This window comes from Panthera onca, chromosome F2 (assembly GCF_046562875.1).
Source record: "Panthera onca isolate mPanOnc1 chromosome F2, mPanOnc1 haplotype 2, whole genome shotgun sequence".
Taxonomy (NCBI): domain Eukaryota; kingdom Metazoa; phylum Chordata; class Mammalia; order Carnivora; family Felidae; genus Panthera; species Panthera onca.
The window spans coordinates 69,735,915-69,753,176 of NC_138356.1; the positions used below are offsets into that span (position 1 = coordinate 69,735,915).

Genomic DNA, 17,262 nt, shown 5'->3' on the forward strand with positions numbered 1-17,262 from the left:
CATTTACACCTGGTTGGAACACCAGGAGTTCAAACCTTTCCCAGAGGGTAAGGTATGGTCAAGGGATACGGTCCTGCCATGAGGACATGAGATGTTAAGCAGCTCAGATCACAAGACTGAAATACTCAAAACTCAGGGACACCACAGACAAATTAGCCACCTCAGGACTCTACCCAGTGAGGGGTCTGAGGTGGAAGGTTTGAATGTACAGAGTTACATTAGAACTTAATGAGCTCTTTCCACATGGGGTGGAGCCTTGGAAAACAGATGTCACAAACCCTCCTTAAATTGTCAAACATTTTCCCAGCATTTCCCTCCTATCATAGCTGATTATCAATGTAGACACATACTCTCACACACACACACACACACACACACACATCTTGATAGGTTACTAGGAACAGCAGAAAAATGTCTGACAGTTTAATGAGATTTGGGTGAAAGAAAATTCTGTATTTTAATGTTTTCTAGGCAATAGAAATAATTCATCAAAGTTCCTGAGACTCATTCAGCGTGGCTATGTTTCTTAAAATACTTCCATAAATTTTGAAGAACAAATACGATTATCGGGCACTAAAAAGGTTGTAGTCTAATAGATCAGCCACTTCGCCTCCATTCACTCAGCTCAGGGTTCATTCAGCTGGGTCTTCCTGGGAGCTGCCCACTCACTGAGCACTGTGCCCCATGGCTGGCAGTCCTCCATGGAGGTGCTGTTTTCTCCACACACAAGGCTGGCTTTCCAGTACAATCAGATGACAGCAGGCAGCCAACAGAGTGGTGATTGTAGCATGTCCTATCAAAAGACACCAGAAGAAGCGTGGATCAACTCACTGATGTTGTGCAGTGTTGGGAACAAGCTCTTGACAGAGACAGTGCTTAAGTAGGATGAGTTCCTAGTCACGGACTGGACACATCCATTCGCAGGGGATCTTAGAGAAAAAACACTGGATAAGTAAATTGTTGTAATTTCTAAGGTCATCCCAAATACTGAGACTCTAGGATTCTGAAGGGAAGAAATAAATAAAGTGTTCTGCAATGCAACTTGTTTTGAGCCCTGAATCCAATGAGCCTGAGGGATACGAAGAGCAACTCCCAATGTGTGCATGGCACACGTGTTCGAGAAATATCTTTCACGTATATTTGAGGATGTGATACAATTGAAACATGAAATAGGCATTAAAATAAGTTTGGCATTTCAGAGGAGGTTCAAGATCAAAGGCTGAAGAATTATCCTCACCCAGTCAGCTCATAAATTTCCGAGCTAGGGTAGCTCATTGGGCTCTGGATCCTGTGATCTTCCTGTTGACTTCTCCTGGAGCGATTAGAAAGGCGAAACATCAATAGACATAATGACAAACTGGACATGGGTGACCACTGAGAGGGATCAAAGACACCCCAAAGTTCTGAGCAGGTTTAAAAGGGAGAATGATCACAGCATTGATAGAAATAGGAAAGGCAGTAGAGGAACTTGTTTCATTTGGAGATCGTTAATGTTTGGGTTAATTATATTTGAAGATGACTGTGGTCATTGGGAGAACAAAATCCAAAAAAAAAAAACAATTATGAAGTAATAACGACTAACATTTAATACTCGCCAGAAAACTATTATGCTTTTAAAAAGCAGCTATCTGCTTGTTGCATGTTAACTCATTCAATGACCCTAAAAGTCCTATGAATAGGCACTATTAATGGGGAAACTGAGACAGAGAGGTTAAACAACTGTGATCTGAGCCGACACAGCTAATTAATGGAAGACCAGGAATTGAACACAGGAGTCTGGTTCCAGAGTCCACACTTTTAGTCGTTACACTCTGCTGGAAGGAGATTTGGAAGAAATCTATAGGCACCCAGATTAGGGGTCCCCACTCCTAGGTAAGTAAGGGAAGGCTTTTCAGAAACAATGAAGCTTGAGTGGGAAAAGCTAAACTACTTTTCACATACTGGTATATAATCTCTCTTGACCATTGAATTTTTTTTCTCATAGAAAAATAAGATGAAAGAAAAGAAAGATAAAAAACTAGCTCTGTATAAGTGTGTGCCAGAGTTCAGGTCCCAGGAGATTCTCTTGGTAGTTGTGTTAATTTTTTTCTGTTTACAGGACTGGTTTGATTATTTTGGGCTTATAGACCAATCATTTCAACCCAGTAACACAACAATCCTGTGTGTTTGTTCTTTTCATCTTTCAAATTAGTTTTCTAACAGCACAGAAATTGTATTTAATAGAACGAAACCATCAGCAAAGACACAAGCAAAGCTGTGGTTGTGTTTGCAGACTCAATCTGGTCTAAAGAACAAGAATATCCCAGTGTCATTTATGGAACCCATATTCAGCCCAGAACTATGTACAGGAAAATTCTTAATGATGTCTGCTGAGGATGATGTACTGAGGCATTTGCTACAAAAATGTGTAACAGTGACTTACAATAGGGAGACTTGGATTGAGGCAGAGTTATGTGGATGGAACCTTCCTGAAGGCATGGTGGGAAACATCTTCGGGATATAATACTTGGACAAGGAGTTGATTTATTAGTATTGGAAGTGTACATGGGAGAAAGGAAGTGAGAGGTTATGAGAGAATGACCCTCCTGTAATGGTGGGTGGGAAAATTCTTGCAGTGTGTATGATAGCATTGCTGTGTAGTGAAGGCCTTTGGATTTCCTGGGTCTGCACTGTCCAACATGGTAGTCACTGGCCATATGTGGCTATTGAGCACGTGAAATGTGGCTAGTCTGAACGGAGATGTGCTGCAACTGTAAAACACAAACTGGATTTCAGACTTAGTTTGAAAAAATAATGCAAAATATCTCATTGATACTTAATACTTGATGGCATATTCAAATGGCAAAAATGTTGATATATTGATGTAAGTAAAACACATTTTATTGCAGTTTTTTAAGGGTTAAAATTAATTTTTACCCATGTCTCTTTACCTTTTTTAATGCGGCAACTAGAAAATTTGAAAATCATATGTGGCTCCCATTATATTCCTGTTGGGCAGCACCATCTTGAACTTTTCAGTGCATTGGACACATGCCTGCTGGAATGCAGAAGTCGAGCTTAGCAGTTGATTTGAGAATATATGGGGCTGACGACCCAGGTGGGGAGGTCATTGGGATTCAAAGAATGTATGGCAGCACTTCTCCCTGACTGCAGAAAATCCATCCCGGGGGGAAACAAGTTAGGAAAAGGTTTTGCATTCATGGGAGGAGAAGTATTTTGTATCTAGCTACAGCAGGGCAAAAAGAGTCAATGGTTAGCCTCATGGAAGCCAGAAGTCTGAGAAGGAACCAGGGATCAAGAAACAAGATGTCTAAGAAACAAGTTGGTATTTTAGAGACCAAGACTTGGATGGTTTTCTTCAATACAACACCTGCTCCTTGAAAAGTTATCTAGCTGGACACTGCTTGTACTTTCTGCCTTCAATTCTTTTATGCTCTTCCTTTGTAAATGTTTTTCTTAACTTCATTGGGCCTCGTGTTTGCCCTGGGAACACAGAGAAATTTTGCACGAGCTTAGCCAGGCTTTTAAAGGGAGCATGGCATGACTCCAAGAAACAGACGTGCTGATATGTACTAGGGAATTTTGTAAATGTTTAGTAGGATGAGACTTCCAAGACACCAGGGACTGTGTCTTTATTGTTTCCTGAACCCTTGGCACTAAGCAAAGTGCTGGAACATAGTAGGTATCCAACAGTTGTTTGATGAATGAATTAACGACTCAAGAGTAAAGTGATACTCAAGAGGGTGTAGTGAGATCAGCTGCCTTTCCCTGTACAAGGCCAGTTGGCGTAATTCTTGGAGGATTTTGCCTTGGTGGAATTCTTAGAGAAATCAAAGCACATTGTGAAGTGAAAACTGGATCTTCCACAAGTAATGCTACAAGCAAGTCTAATAAAACAACAATCATAGCTACCATCAGTGGAGGAGTTCTCATGAGCCAGGGCTAAGAGCTTTACACGTATTATCCCATTATGTCTACATCAAAGAATTAACTATGGTCTCTGTAACATTAAATCTCATTTTATAGATGAGGCAACTGGGATGTAAAAAAGTCAGAGAATCAGCCAAAAATTTACAGAGTTAGCAAGGGTGGGGCTGGAATTGGAATTCAGACAGTCCGACTCCATTCTCCTAATCATTATGCCATAATTGTATTTCAATTAAGTATCATCCATAAATGGAAATATGAGGCACCATGTCTCTTTTCGTTGAAGGCGTTGCTCTTTGTGTGGGTGACTGTGTGTACAGGTAACTGTGACCATGAATGCTATTTCTAGGAGAGAGGACGTGTCTTTCTTTTAGTCCATCATAGTAAGGTCTGAGTATTTGATTGGGTTCGGCGGTTGGAATATATTTTTTCACAAATGTATCTATTTGTTTTAATCACATTAAAAATTAGATACTTTATTATGTTTGTATACATAATTGTTTGGTACGCTGAGACCTTTTAGATTATCAAATTCTTTAACCAGAGCTAACATTCCTGGCTCCAAATTATTGATGTACTCTCACTACCACCAGATGCACGGACACACACACGTGAATGCACACATCCTTAAGTTCAAAGAGCTTTCTCAGGACGACATACCTTACACCTACAACCAGTCATCCAGAAATCTGTCAAACCTATTCAAATATCAACAAAACAGAGACACTAGACTGTCTTTATCTTTCACTGTTTTGTTGTTGTTGTTGTTGTTATATGCAAAACCCTTTCAGTGCTACGTGTTTATTTTAAAAAGGTGTGAAAACAACTTTAAGGTCAAGAAAGGAGTATAGGTAAGTAAATTACGGTACATCCATAAGATAGCACATTGCACACTTTAAAAATTTTAAGTACAAAGAGGTTGTTGATGAGTACAAAGAAGTCATGATCAAAAGTTAAGTGAAAAAAGGTGTAGTAATATTTGAATGAGAATGTCCATTCTGGGCGCCCCTGGGTAGCTCAGTCAGTTAAGTGCTCAACTCTTAATCTCAGCTCAGGTCTTGATCTCAGGGTCCTGAGTTCAAGCCCTATGTTGGGCTCTGTGCTTGGTGTGAAGCCGACTTAAAAAAAAGAAAAACAAAGAATACTCATTCTGTATAGCAGTATGTAGAAGAAAGGACATATACCAAAGTACTAATATTATATTTATCTCGATGGTGGAATTAGAAGTCTCTTCTCTCTGTATGCATTTATACTTCACAAATTTTCTACTCTACACTCACATACATGTTTATATACATATGCATGTATATATATATACATACAGTCACGTATATAATTTTTATGATTACAAAACAATGTGGACAAGGCTCTCTGTCTGCTTTAGATGGTGTGATCTGACAAGGCCATTCTGAAAAAGTGACATTTGCATTGAAATTACATGGAGGAAAATGTCCCAGTCATCAAAAGAACATTCCAGATAGAAAAAGAGCAAACCCAAAGGTCTTGTTCAGCAAAGACCAATATGTTGATGAGGTGACTGGACCACAGGGGCTGAGTGGGAAAGTGGCGTGAGAGGAGCATGCAGAGGCTGGAAGGCCAGACCATGCAGGCATCAGGAGAGCCTCATGGCTGACGGGACGTTTGAGAGCAGGCATGTTGCTGATATTAGTGTTTTAAAGACTTCTCCAAAATGAAGTGAATGGAATTTCCAGCAGTAATTCCACCCTTTCCAAGAGAAGTGTAATGATCATGCTTACGGAGGGTATGCTGTCTAATGTGGAGCCAAAGATAAACTCTAGCATGTTCTAGCACTAATCCTATGTTTAGCCATTGTCTCAGAAGCAAAACTAAAACGTATGAAGGACACATACAATCAAGCTAAAGGGTAGTTACACACACACACACACACACACACACACACACACACACAAGGAGTTGATAATAGCACAAACATTTATCCGTGACTTTTGGTTAGCAGGTTTCTCATTATACATTTGGGTTACTCTGTAAAGGCAGAGCCATTGATCCAAGTTTGTGCTGGGTTCAGAAGCACAGTACTGAGATCAAAACTCCCCAAAAGAGGGAAACACATCTTTGGGTCTCACCTACCCTACAAGACTTCTAAAAGTAAATGTTGTAAGTGTAAACATTATGGTAATCAGATAAATTATTTAGACAAGGATAGAGTCCTGGGGGACAGACTGAACATGGGATTGTCTGTGTTGATCTTTGGGCAACATGGAAAGGAGAACTCTGCCTAAGTCCTGAGAGAAGGAGATGAGGAAGCAAAGACTACAAAGTCCAAGGGAGAGATTCGAGAAGACATGAAGAAGGGGGTCCAAGGGCAGGACCAAGGTCAGAGAGCAGGGAAGACAGATCTAGGCTGTCTGGGGAGTGGAGTGAGGAGAGATGCCCGGGGATGGGATTCACACCACACACATGGACAAAAAGGGGTCTGTGGTGGGGGCCCATGATGGAGCTGATTTGGAGAGGAGGACGATTAATAATATAGTAGAATTAAGTTCATAGTTCATTCATGGAGCAAAGGAGGGACTTAAATGCTCGGTCAGGCTGTATCTTATGTCCACATGCCCTTAAGACCTTCATTCACTGTGTTTTAGGTAAACAGTGTGCAATAAATATTCTTTAATTTGAATTGGTGAAAAGGCCATAGACTGAGAGCCAGCACTTCTCCAAGGCTTTAAACTAGATCTCAAGAAGCCCAAAGGCACCTCAGAGGTCCCCCCCAGAGAGGGCAGTGTAAGTAATAAGACAGAGCCCTGAACTTCTCCCCGACCTAAGTCAGGCAGCCCTGCTCTTCTCAGAGTTACATGCAGAAATATCACAGAAGATATGGAAATGGGGTTCTAATTGGAAACAGCATTTGAAAGCCACTGTATTGATGAACATAAGGGAAGGGAAGCAAAAATAATATAAAAACAGGGAGGGGGACAAAACATAAGAGACTCTTAAATATGGAGAACAAACAGAGGGTTACTGGAAGGGTTGTGGGAGGGGAGATGGGCTAAATGGGTAAGGGGCATTAAGGAATCTACTCCTAAAATCAGTGTTGCACTATATGCTAACTAACTTGGATGTAAATTGAAAAATTAAATTCAATAAAAATTTTTAAAAAAAGAAAGAAAGAAAGAAAGCCGCTGTATTAAGGAAGGGAGGAATACCTCCTGTTATCCCCTTCCTTAGCCAAGACATTTGGGAGCTAGCAAAAAGCAAGACATGATTCCTAGGGAGGTGCTTCAGATGCAGCCTAAATATAGAAGATCGATGTCCTGGGGAAGAGCAGTGTCCTCCCAGTAATCACCTTGGTCACCAACCAGTCAGTGTGGGTCTCCTGGGGAGCTGGGGTGACCACAGGAAGTGATGTCTCCTATGGTGTAGCCAAAGGAATCCTCATGCCATTTTCTCCATTCTCTTCTGTTCCAACATAGGCTATCATAGACATATCCAAAATTCGTGAAGTGAAATTCCCATCTGGCAGCTGCTCACAACAAAGATCGACCAGAAGCTTCTGTGTCTCAGGAAGTTCTCTGGGCAAGCCCTATATTTGGTTGAGTTTCTTTACCTTGTGCTTTGTGATGTTTCTTATAAAGATTTAGGGAGCAATGGAGAGGAACCATCTGACTTGATTGTTTTTAGGTGCTTAAAGATGGGGAATGAGGGTGTCAAGCTTTTCATGTAGCAGAAAAGATCCCTTGACTCTAGAATTACTTTAATTAAAACATCATGATCAGTGATGCTCTCTCAATGCATAACATTCTCAAGAATGGTAGAAAAATGAAACAAATCCACAGTTAATATCCTGGCAAATTGTCGTCACTTTTGTGTACCTTTTTTCCAAACTCCAGTATAATAACAGTTCTGGACTTTTAATTTTTATTTTATGTTTAAGTGACAAAGAAATTGTCAAGTGGTACTTCATCACAGTTTTCTCACGTCTTGTTAGAAATATAAATTGCTGGAGGGGGGAGTGCTATAATTTTAGACCAGAAAATACATGCCAGATGTCTTATATGAAGCTGACCTGCCCTAGGATATATGCCTTAGCCATTAGGAGGTGTCCTAAATATTACCGCAAAGCCCTTAGAATGATATGTCTGAACCCTCACTTATACTTAACTGTTGTCATGTTGCTTTGTCTCTCTGTCTCATGCTCTTACACCCATTGATGTAAAGGAAGCACCAATTAGATAACACTCCATTATTAGACAACCAAGCACAAGCCAGCTGAGGCAGGAGACCCGCCTTCTCGCCCAGAAACAACGTAAAAGCCTGCCTGGCTGAGGGTCCCTGGGCCTCACTCCTGCTTTGCTTTTGATATTCTCCAGCATGCACTATAAACATGTCTCAGGCAGTCCTGTTCAGTTTGTTTATTCAAAGTATATTGTCCAGTGTAAAGAGAAGGGAAATCTAGCAGGACTCTGGAGATGACAGCAGGGAGAGAGAGAGAAAGAGGCAAAAAGGAAAGGAAAAAAAAAAAGGCAAAATGGGGAAAACAGGAAACAGACCAGTGAGAAAGAGTCAAAAATGCCAAGAGTCAGGAAGTAGGGTCTCTAAATGCTCTAATCTCCACTGTGCACCTGGTGTGTGGAGTGGTTTGTGCAAATCCAGGGGGTTTCTGTGCACCCAGGTACCACCTGTTAAATAAGGGCTCATCCTCATTTACAAGAGATATGGACACTGTTTACTTACTCTTCTCCTGCATGACTGACTCCTTTTCCTCCTTACGGTTTCAGTCTTCAAGCCTCCTCCTAATCCTGACCTCCCCAGCTAAAACGAAGCACATGCCAGGCCCATTACTCTCTGTTTACATCCTGTGTAGATCTGATCTGTAATGGTTTTGTAACAGTTTGTTGTGTTGCGGCTGTTTTTCTGGCCTCTCTCCCCAGAGGCTGTAAACCCCAAGAAAATGGGAGTACTCTTCTCTTATCACTACCCGATCACTGGGTATTTAGCACATGCCTGCCTGTAAGAGATATCCAAAAAAAGTTATTAATTGAGTAAGTAGCTAAATCAATGAATGAGTCTACCAGACAGTGTAGATAGCATGTGAAAGGAATGGGAATTCAATAAAGTGTCCTGGTCACTGAAGAGATATCTATTTGGGGGGACTTTCAAAAGTATATAACCAAGCATGAAGCTGAAGTCATAGCAACTGGTAAATACTTAAGTAAAATAAAATATGTGCAAAGTCAGGAATCCCAGGGATTATATTTCAAAGAACTTCTAGTATATTGATTCCATAGAAAGTTTTTTTTAATGTTTATTTACTTTTGAGAGAGAGAGAGAGAGAGAGAGAGAGAGAGAGAAAGTGGGGGAGGGGCAGAGAGAGAGAGAGAAACAGAATCCGAAGCAGGCTTCAGGCTCCAAGCTATCAGCACAGAGTCCAATGTGGGGCTAGAACTTACCAACCGCGAGATCATGACCTGAGCGGAAGTTGGACACCTAACCAACTGAGCCAACTAGGTGCCCCCAGAAATGTTTTTAATATTATATTATATTATTTTGAATTTTAAGAAATTGGGATCTTCTCACTGCCTATGACATCATTCCTAACATACCCACTAACCTGATGCCATTTTGTAGGATAAATCCAGCAGAATGTTGCAATTCTGGGGGAGGCTACAAAAAGGCTTCTCTCTATCCCTTTACAAATATACAATTAACAAAGAGTTAATTATTCTCAGGGAGTAGCGCATTTCTTCCACCTTGCCAATTAGGAGACAGCCATTTGTAACAGTCAGAAAAAGAGGAAATGGTGTATGGGCGAGGAGGAAATTTGGAAAGGAAATGTGACTGGAGAAATCATTTTGAAAGATGAAATGAAGAACACAAAGGAAAAGAAAAATTAAAACTTGGAGGTGAAGTTATTCCAGACCCTTTTCAATAATCTCTGCTCCTTGGAGCTGTGGAAGTAGAAGTTGACAGAGGAGCCCATAGACTGGCAAACAGCATGCTTACTAGATCCTTCTGGTGGGTCAAAGGTCATGGGACTCAGCCTTCACCCAGAAGCAGTCACGTCTGGGGTCTTCTCCTTCCCCATCTGGAAAAAGGGAATAGTAAAATCTTAAAAGGGCAATTGTGAGATGCAGTAAGGTCATGCACATGAATGACCACATCTAGCTCAGTTAATCTCAGTTTCCTCCAGTTTCTCCCCAACTTACCAGACTCACAGCCACAGAAAGTCAGGCAACAACTCCTCCTCTGCACAGAAATAAACACTGTTGACTCCAATATTTGGGCTTGCACTAGAAATCCCAAACTCTTTTTATTCCATTCCTTGAAATCACAGGCCTTTTTTATGTGAGCGATTATGCTTTCCAACTTCATTAGACCCACTGTTGAAGATGGTTCCCTCTTGATTATTGTGGCCCTTAAAAATTGTCAGGTTGTAATTTTCATTATTTAGTTATTCTTTACCTTACGTAATACAATAAAGTAGGCTGAACCTATATTGAGCCATGTAAGTATGTACGTGTATGTGTGTGTATGTATGTATGTATGTATGTGTGTATGTATACTTTATATTCTAAGCCCTACCTGCCAACTTGTTTCTTTGTCAAGAACAGCTAATCCTGGCTACTTGGGGATTGGAGATGTGGAGTCCACATATTTCTGGAGTCCAAAGATTCTAATTACTTGAGATAGTGTAGTGCAACATGCATCAGGGGTGCAGAGTATTTGGTCTGATTTCCCAGACTGACATACCAGAGCGTTTCCTGATGACACAATCAAGCACTCAAGGATTAGATACGTAAGGCAAGACTCTTCTGAGCCTTGATGGATGGTGTACGTGTGACCATAGCATGTTGATATTGCCAAACGTTCAGTTCTTAGGCCGCATTAATAAAGATCTTCGGTTCAAAACAAGACAGGTGTTAATCCCCAAGGCATTTGGCAGGGGTCAGGCCACTCTCTTCAGATACCACCTCTTAAAAGACAGTGGGGAAAGAGTGGTTTTACCACGGTGGTCAGGATCTTCACAACTAGCCCCTGAGGAATGATAAAGGAATCTGGGGGTGCTTCTCATGAGCGAAAGAGAACTGAATGAAGGAAATGTTGGCATGCACTTCGAATATTTGACAGACAGTTTGAAGGAAGAGGGACTAGCTTCATCCTGCCTGTTTAACAAAAGCAACACCAGCCCCAACGTGCAGGAGCTACGATAAGCTAAAGTAAGATTTGCATTTTTGTAAGGGGAAGGGATTTTCTAGCAGCTAGACCTGTCTGAGAATTAAGTGATAGTGAGTTTTCTGCCGCTGAAAGCATCCAAGGTGGAATGGGGCTCAACGAACAGGTGCCTGGGATATCAGATTTTGTCATGGATGTTCCTGCGGAGCACAAAAGGAGAGTCAGGGAAGCCTTTCCCTACTAATTCCTGTCTGGAGCAGAGGTCCCAGAGGTCCCAGAGAGAGGTCCCAGAGAGAGAGAGAGAGAGACAGAAGAAAGGACAGAATCTTAGAGCCCCTAAGACCTGTGGTTGAACCCCGAGTGTTGCCTGTGTAACACTCAAGCCACTGAGATCTTTTCATTTCTTGATCATGACAGGCTCATTCCAGCCACAGGGCCTTTGCATTGCCTTGACACTGGCTATGCCTGGTATGCTCTGGCCTGTTATCTCTCTGCCTGGTATGCTCTTCTTTTCATCAAATTATTCGGGTCTCAGCTCAAAGTCATCTCTTTACAGAGGTTTTCCTCTCTAGCTAAAGTATTCATTCACTCATTTCCTAATACTCTTTATCTCAAGATTTAATTTAATGTTTATCACTGTCTTTAATTTTCTTCTTCATTTGCTCACGTATTTTTATCTTCCCTACTTAACGTAAGCTCCACCATAACAGGACTTTGTCTTAGTCACCATAATTTTCAGTGCTTAGAGCTGAGTTGGCTGAAATAAGTTCCCCTGAATGTAACTTTCAAGCAAAATAATGACGCTAGCATTCAGCAAAAATGACGTTTAGTTAGATAATTCACTCCTTAGTTATATATGAAGTATTCCGTTTTTGATATGCTTTTGCTAAGTAACTCCAACTCTCTCTCTCTTACTCAAGAAAGCATCGTGACAAAATGCATGCCTCTATCAATGCATCCATACCCTGTCTCATTCTCCGATCTCAGTGGATTGGGCCGTGAGTCAGTACCTGACCCAAGACTGGCCAGTTAGAGAACTTCCCAGGAATTGTTGCAATTGGAATGCAGAAAGGATATGTAGACTATGTATGATCATAGAAAGTATGGCATATAAAGCTCAGAATTTGGTGCCCTTATCCCCACCCTGTTGGAATCTAATCTGGTGTAGAGGGGAATGAGTTGGCCCTCAGAGAAACAGAGACAAGAGATGTACAGCTCAAATCACAAGTCCATTGGACCCTGAGGCCATGTCCAGACTGTGGTTATGTGAGATTTCCCCAGTATTCTTCTCATAAATATCCTGTTTTGCCTAAATCAATTCAAGTAGCTTGTAACATGAGTCATAAAGAGAGTGCAGTTCAATATAGAAGTCAACTGAGTGAGTGATATACAAATAACCTGATGTGTGGACACACAGTAGGCACTCAGTAGTATCCACTGACTTCTTTAATAAATGAAAAATAGTGCTTATGGTATATAAATAACACATGACAATGCAGTTGAAAGTAGCTGTGTCTGCCCCTTGAAATTTTTTTCTCATAAGTTATGTTCTCTCCCAATGGCAAGTAAACCATATGGCCCCTGAAATGGAGATGGGGGCCCAGCTTGAAACAAGACCCAACGTAACATGGGCCTTGGACAAGACCGAATGCTCGTAGAATGTATTTGGAGGAGATATTTGGCAGCTGAAGAGGCAAATTGGCATTTTCCAAAATGCAAACAACAGTAGAGAGGCCTCAGGCTAAAGTTTCAGAGTTTCCTTAGGGTCTCAGCAGTGCTGGATCTGAGAGTATGTTGTATATCCAAGGAGTTCTTGAGGAAACCACAGGCAGACCCTGACGTGGGGGAGCATGTCCTGAATGAGTATGAGCCAGAGCATTTGAAACAGAATGTACAGCAACATCCCACCCAATCGCAAGGGATGCCACCCCACACACAGAGGTTAAGAAAGCTGCCCAGATTGAGACACTGCATCCAACCGGGCCCCTCCCGGTAGGAGTCAGTGGAGACAGAACTGCATTTTGGGGAGCAACTTCATGCAATCACTTGGTAAGAGAACAAACTGAGCCGAGAAGCCAGATTTCCCCTCATGGGTGACATCATTAGGAGGCACATAACTCAACCTTGCAACACTTATTCAAGAGAGAACAGCTACATATGGTGGAGACCTTCATAGGAAAGTGAAAGGACCCAAGGGTTTAGTAAAGCCAGCTGTTTCCACTTCTGAAAATAAAATAACAAAATATAAAATGATACAAAGTTCAAAGTTTAACAAATACATCTAAAGCCACTTGAAGGCTCTGTATAGTGTGGGGTCTTTGTGGTGGGAATGGTGTTCTTGGTGTAGCGTTGCCTACATCGAGCCAATGGTATTTTGAGATAGCATGATATGGTTGGAAGTGAACTAGGCTTGGGCGTTTGAAGATCTGTATTTAAGCGCTGGTTCTGCCCCTCACCACTTGGGTGAACTTGTAGAAGTTCTGACATCTCTCTGAACACCGTGAAAAAAATAGGTTAGGAATTATATGTACCCTACCACCCAACAATAGAGACATTGCTGATACAAGAAAATGCTTCTAGTAACTGCAAAATTCCGAAATATGAGTGTCAGTAAAGGATCCTGAGCTTATGGGGGACAACGTGAACCCTAGAAGAGAGGAAGGACAGTGATAGAGAGTAGAAGACTATTGAAGATTCAGGAAAACCGGAAGTGGTAGAAATATGTTAGCCGCCAAGGTGTAGTCCTTTGTTTTGGCATGGAGGGAAAGGAAGTGATTGTAGTTTGAGCTAAATAACTTAGACGTTTTCTGGGAGGAGGAAGGCAAAGATAGAAGCTAATGGAGACAGGGCGGGATGAGGACTTGAACATGGGAGAAAGGAAGGGAGAGGAAGAGGAAAGAAGGAAAGGAAAGTTAGCTTCCTACTGTGTGTTACCCTCTGTGTACAAAGTTTCATGCTTTCCCTTGACTTAGATGCTCTTCCATAACTTTCTCTGGCTCAGTCCTGTTCATCCTGAAAGACTTACTTCAAGTGTCTGTCTCCACATCTTGGAAGGCTGTTGCTGGTTCCTCTAGACTTTCAGATGGCCTGGTATTATTTATGTTGAAATGGAACTGACTCTGCCTCTTCCTTTCCTCAACTGATGCTGAAGGAGAAGCAGGTATGGTCGGAGACGCCTGTGGGGTCACGAGGCATCTTACCATCCTTTTAAAGTAATGCCCCTTTCTCCCCATCCTGCCACTCAAATGCAAGCTCCTGGTTTACATGTCTATTGGCCTTGACCCCTTTTGCCTGTTCCTTGATTAGCCCTTAATCCTTAAGCCCAGCACTGCAGTATCTGACTGGCATATTTCATAGGCAACTCACCTAATGTCCCTGTGGGAGCCCATCTTGCTGATATTGTCACTGACAGATTTACTTCCAGTGTGATTGTTGTAAGAATTTGTTTAACAGAATGAATGATCAACCCTGAGTAAAGGGATTATGAAAACCTTAATAGCATTGTACCAATGTGGTTGTTAATGAAATACAGTTGGCTGCTCCCGCCATTTGGCACCAGCCGACCCAACACTGTCAACATCACAATACGATATTTGTTCCCAATTATTTTACAGCAACAACTGAAATACAATATGGTATTAATCATATTTATTATAAGTATCAATTTGAGAAATTTCTGACATGCCAGAAGATGAATAGGTTTATTATGAAAAGCAATTCTGTTTGGTGCATGCTGACTGCTGCAGTGTAATAAATAGCCTCTGTAGGAATTTTTTTTTAAAGAAGTAAAGTGAAAAACCATAGTGAAAGCAAAAGCAAAGCCTCGAGTCCCTTCACATGCTTGGTGTTTCTAAGGGCCAAGCACAACCTTGTGCCTTTAGGATTCCAGCAAGTTAAAAATAAGTCAGTAGAATATTCCAGACCCTCAGGAAAGAGAACAAGGATGGTTTCCTGACTAGACCCAAAGGAAAAGGTACTACAGAAGGGAAGCAAATGACCTCTTCTGAAAATGCATTACCCTCCAACATATGGCTCCTCTGACAACACTACCTTAAATTAAGCATGCACTTCTTCAGCAAACGCAATTATGCTATCACCTCTGTCCAGAAAACTCGCCCGACCTACATACAGGGCTCATTTATTTACTTCCTTCGGGTGCCTTTTCAACTATCTCTTCAGAAAGATCTTCCTGACAATCCCACTTTAGCAACACACCCCCAAATTATGTAGTCTTCTTTGTAATAACTCTTTAACTCTACCTGTGTTTGCTTCTTATAATCTTCCCCACTCTCACTAGGCTGTAAACCAGGTGAGACTGGCACATCCATTTTGTTCACTGCCCTGAACAGGCATGCCTGGAGTATGGCAGCCACAAATATTCGTGGAATAAATGAATGAGCAAACAAATGGATGAATGAATGGATGGACGGGAACAGATGAATGCACCAGTTCAGTCCCCGATGTCTTTATGAACTAAATTTGGACAATTTCTTCTCTTTAAAATGTTTCTTCATTTCCTGCTTGTTCTTGGCCTCTTATATGCCAGCTCCTATTTCGTTCCTCCTTGGTAAGCCTTTTTCAACAGCTTCCAAACCTTTTGTTGTTTCTTTTTGAGCCCCTTCAACCCATTCTCACCATTGCCACCCAAGTGACTTTAAGAAAAAATTTGTTAGCCCCTTGCTCTCCTGATGTGGTTCAAATCTAATCTTCAGCATGGTGTAAAAACACTTCATAATCTGGCTCTTACCTGGGTTCTCAGTTTCATCTCCTGCACATCTCCTCCCTATGCACATTTTTCATCCAGTAGGTGTGCCTTCTAACTAAGTGTCCTCCCATGCCACTTTTTTAAGTTTATTTAGTCATTTAGAGAGGGGGTGGGCAGAGAGGGAGAAAGAGGGAGAATCCCAAGTAGCCTTTGTTCTGTCAGCACAGTGTCCCACGCGGGGCTCGATCTCATGAACCATGAGATCATGACCTGAGCCGAAATCAAGAGTTGGGTGCTTAACCAACTGAGCCATCCAGGTGCCCCCCACCCCCGCAAATGTACCAATTTTTGCCTCCATTTATGTCAGAAAAATTCTTCCTTCCTCTTTTGTGTTTCTTTCTTTCACACCTTTTTTGCTGTTCAGCTGCATTTAATTCCTTAATTCTGTCATGTGACTGGAGAGGAAAGAGAAAAAAGCGTTGAGCTCATAGAAGGATGTTGAGGAATCCAGAGTTGTATAGAACTACTGTACCAGGATGGCATCTGTCAAGGCAGGCAAACAACAAGGAGATCTATTTCCAAAGAGACCCAGTGGCACTCACTGGAGAAGTAATAAAGACATATATTGTGGGACTTTCAAATAAATCATGATACAAATTCACCTACAATCTCTAGGATGGTGTCACAAGCAGGCATAAATATTTCCTGGAAGGTAAGGAGTTTTGTCCTTAGTCTAGTTTTAGAACACTAGTAAGTTGTCATTGAGTAAGAACTTTGGGGTGGAAGAAGATGTATTTGAATGTCTTTCAAGTCTGAGGCAGGAGGTGGAGGTCAGAATTTATATTCTTGAAAGAAAGAGCTATCAGAAATAGTGGAACTGATCTCACAAAAGGGGTAATAACATTCCTGTTTTCTTACAAGATTCAAATCAAGTTTACTTCTGGGAAGATTGTCATCCACCATGAAGCCATTAAATTCTTCACGACTCCCCGGTGACTCTTGCCTATTATTGAAGTATTTGTCACAATATACGACATTTCTCTGCTCATATGTGTGTTTCTCCAGCTAGAGCAAAAGATTTTGTGTTTCACTCATCCTGTATTCCTAGTGCCTACATGTCATCAAGCCTAGGGTGGGTGCTGCATAGATACAGACTAAGGCTTGAAGAAGAGAAAGTAAGCTTACCGAGCATAACACAAAAGCAACTTTTGTGGAAATAAGGTATTCATATACTTTATTGTTGGCAGAATGAATGGAAATGAATGTAAAACCATATAAATGAATAACATACGGAGAAGTGAGGAGGCCCTTGGGATGTTGACAAGATAGCTTCATGTGAATAATGACAGAAAAGTTAAATGCTAGCGCAGCCATATTGACCCAGAAACCGGAAACTACCATTATAGCACCTCACACAATACCTGGCACAGAACAGGCAATCAACTGGTCAGTCAGTCCACCAGTTTGCCAAAATTTAGGAT

At 41.4% G+C, this 17,262-nt stretch overlaps 1 long non-coding RNA gene across 1 annotated transcript; it reads right to left on the bottom strand.

Annotated features, from left to right (window-relative positions):
* Positions 1-444: 444 nt before the first annotated feature.
* Positions 445-8,905, bottom strand: LOC132664529 (uncharacterized). The gene is made up of 3 exons (XR_009603752.2): positions 8,638-8,905; positions 1,238-1,312; positions 445-929 (listed from the first exon to the last, which is right to left on the bottom strand). It is a non-coding gene; the product is annotated as an uncharacterized LOC132664529 (long non-coding RNA).
* Between the last annotated feature and the right edge of the window lie 8,357 nt (positions 8,906-17,262).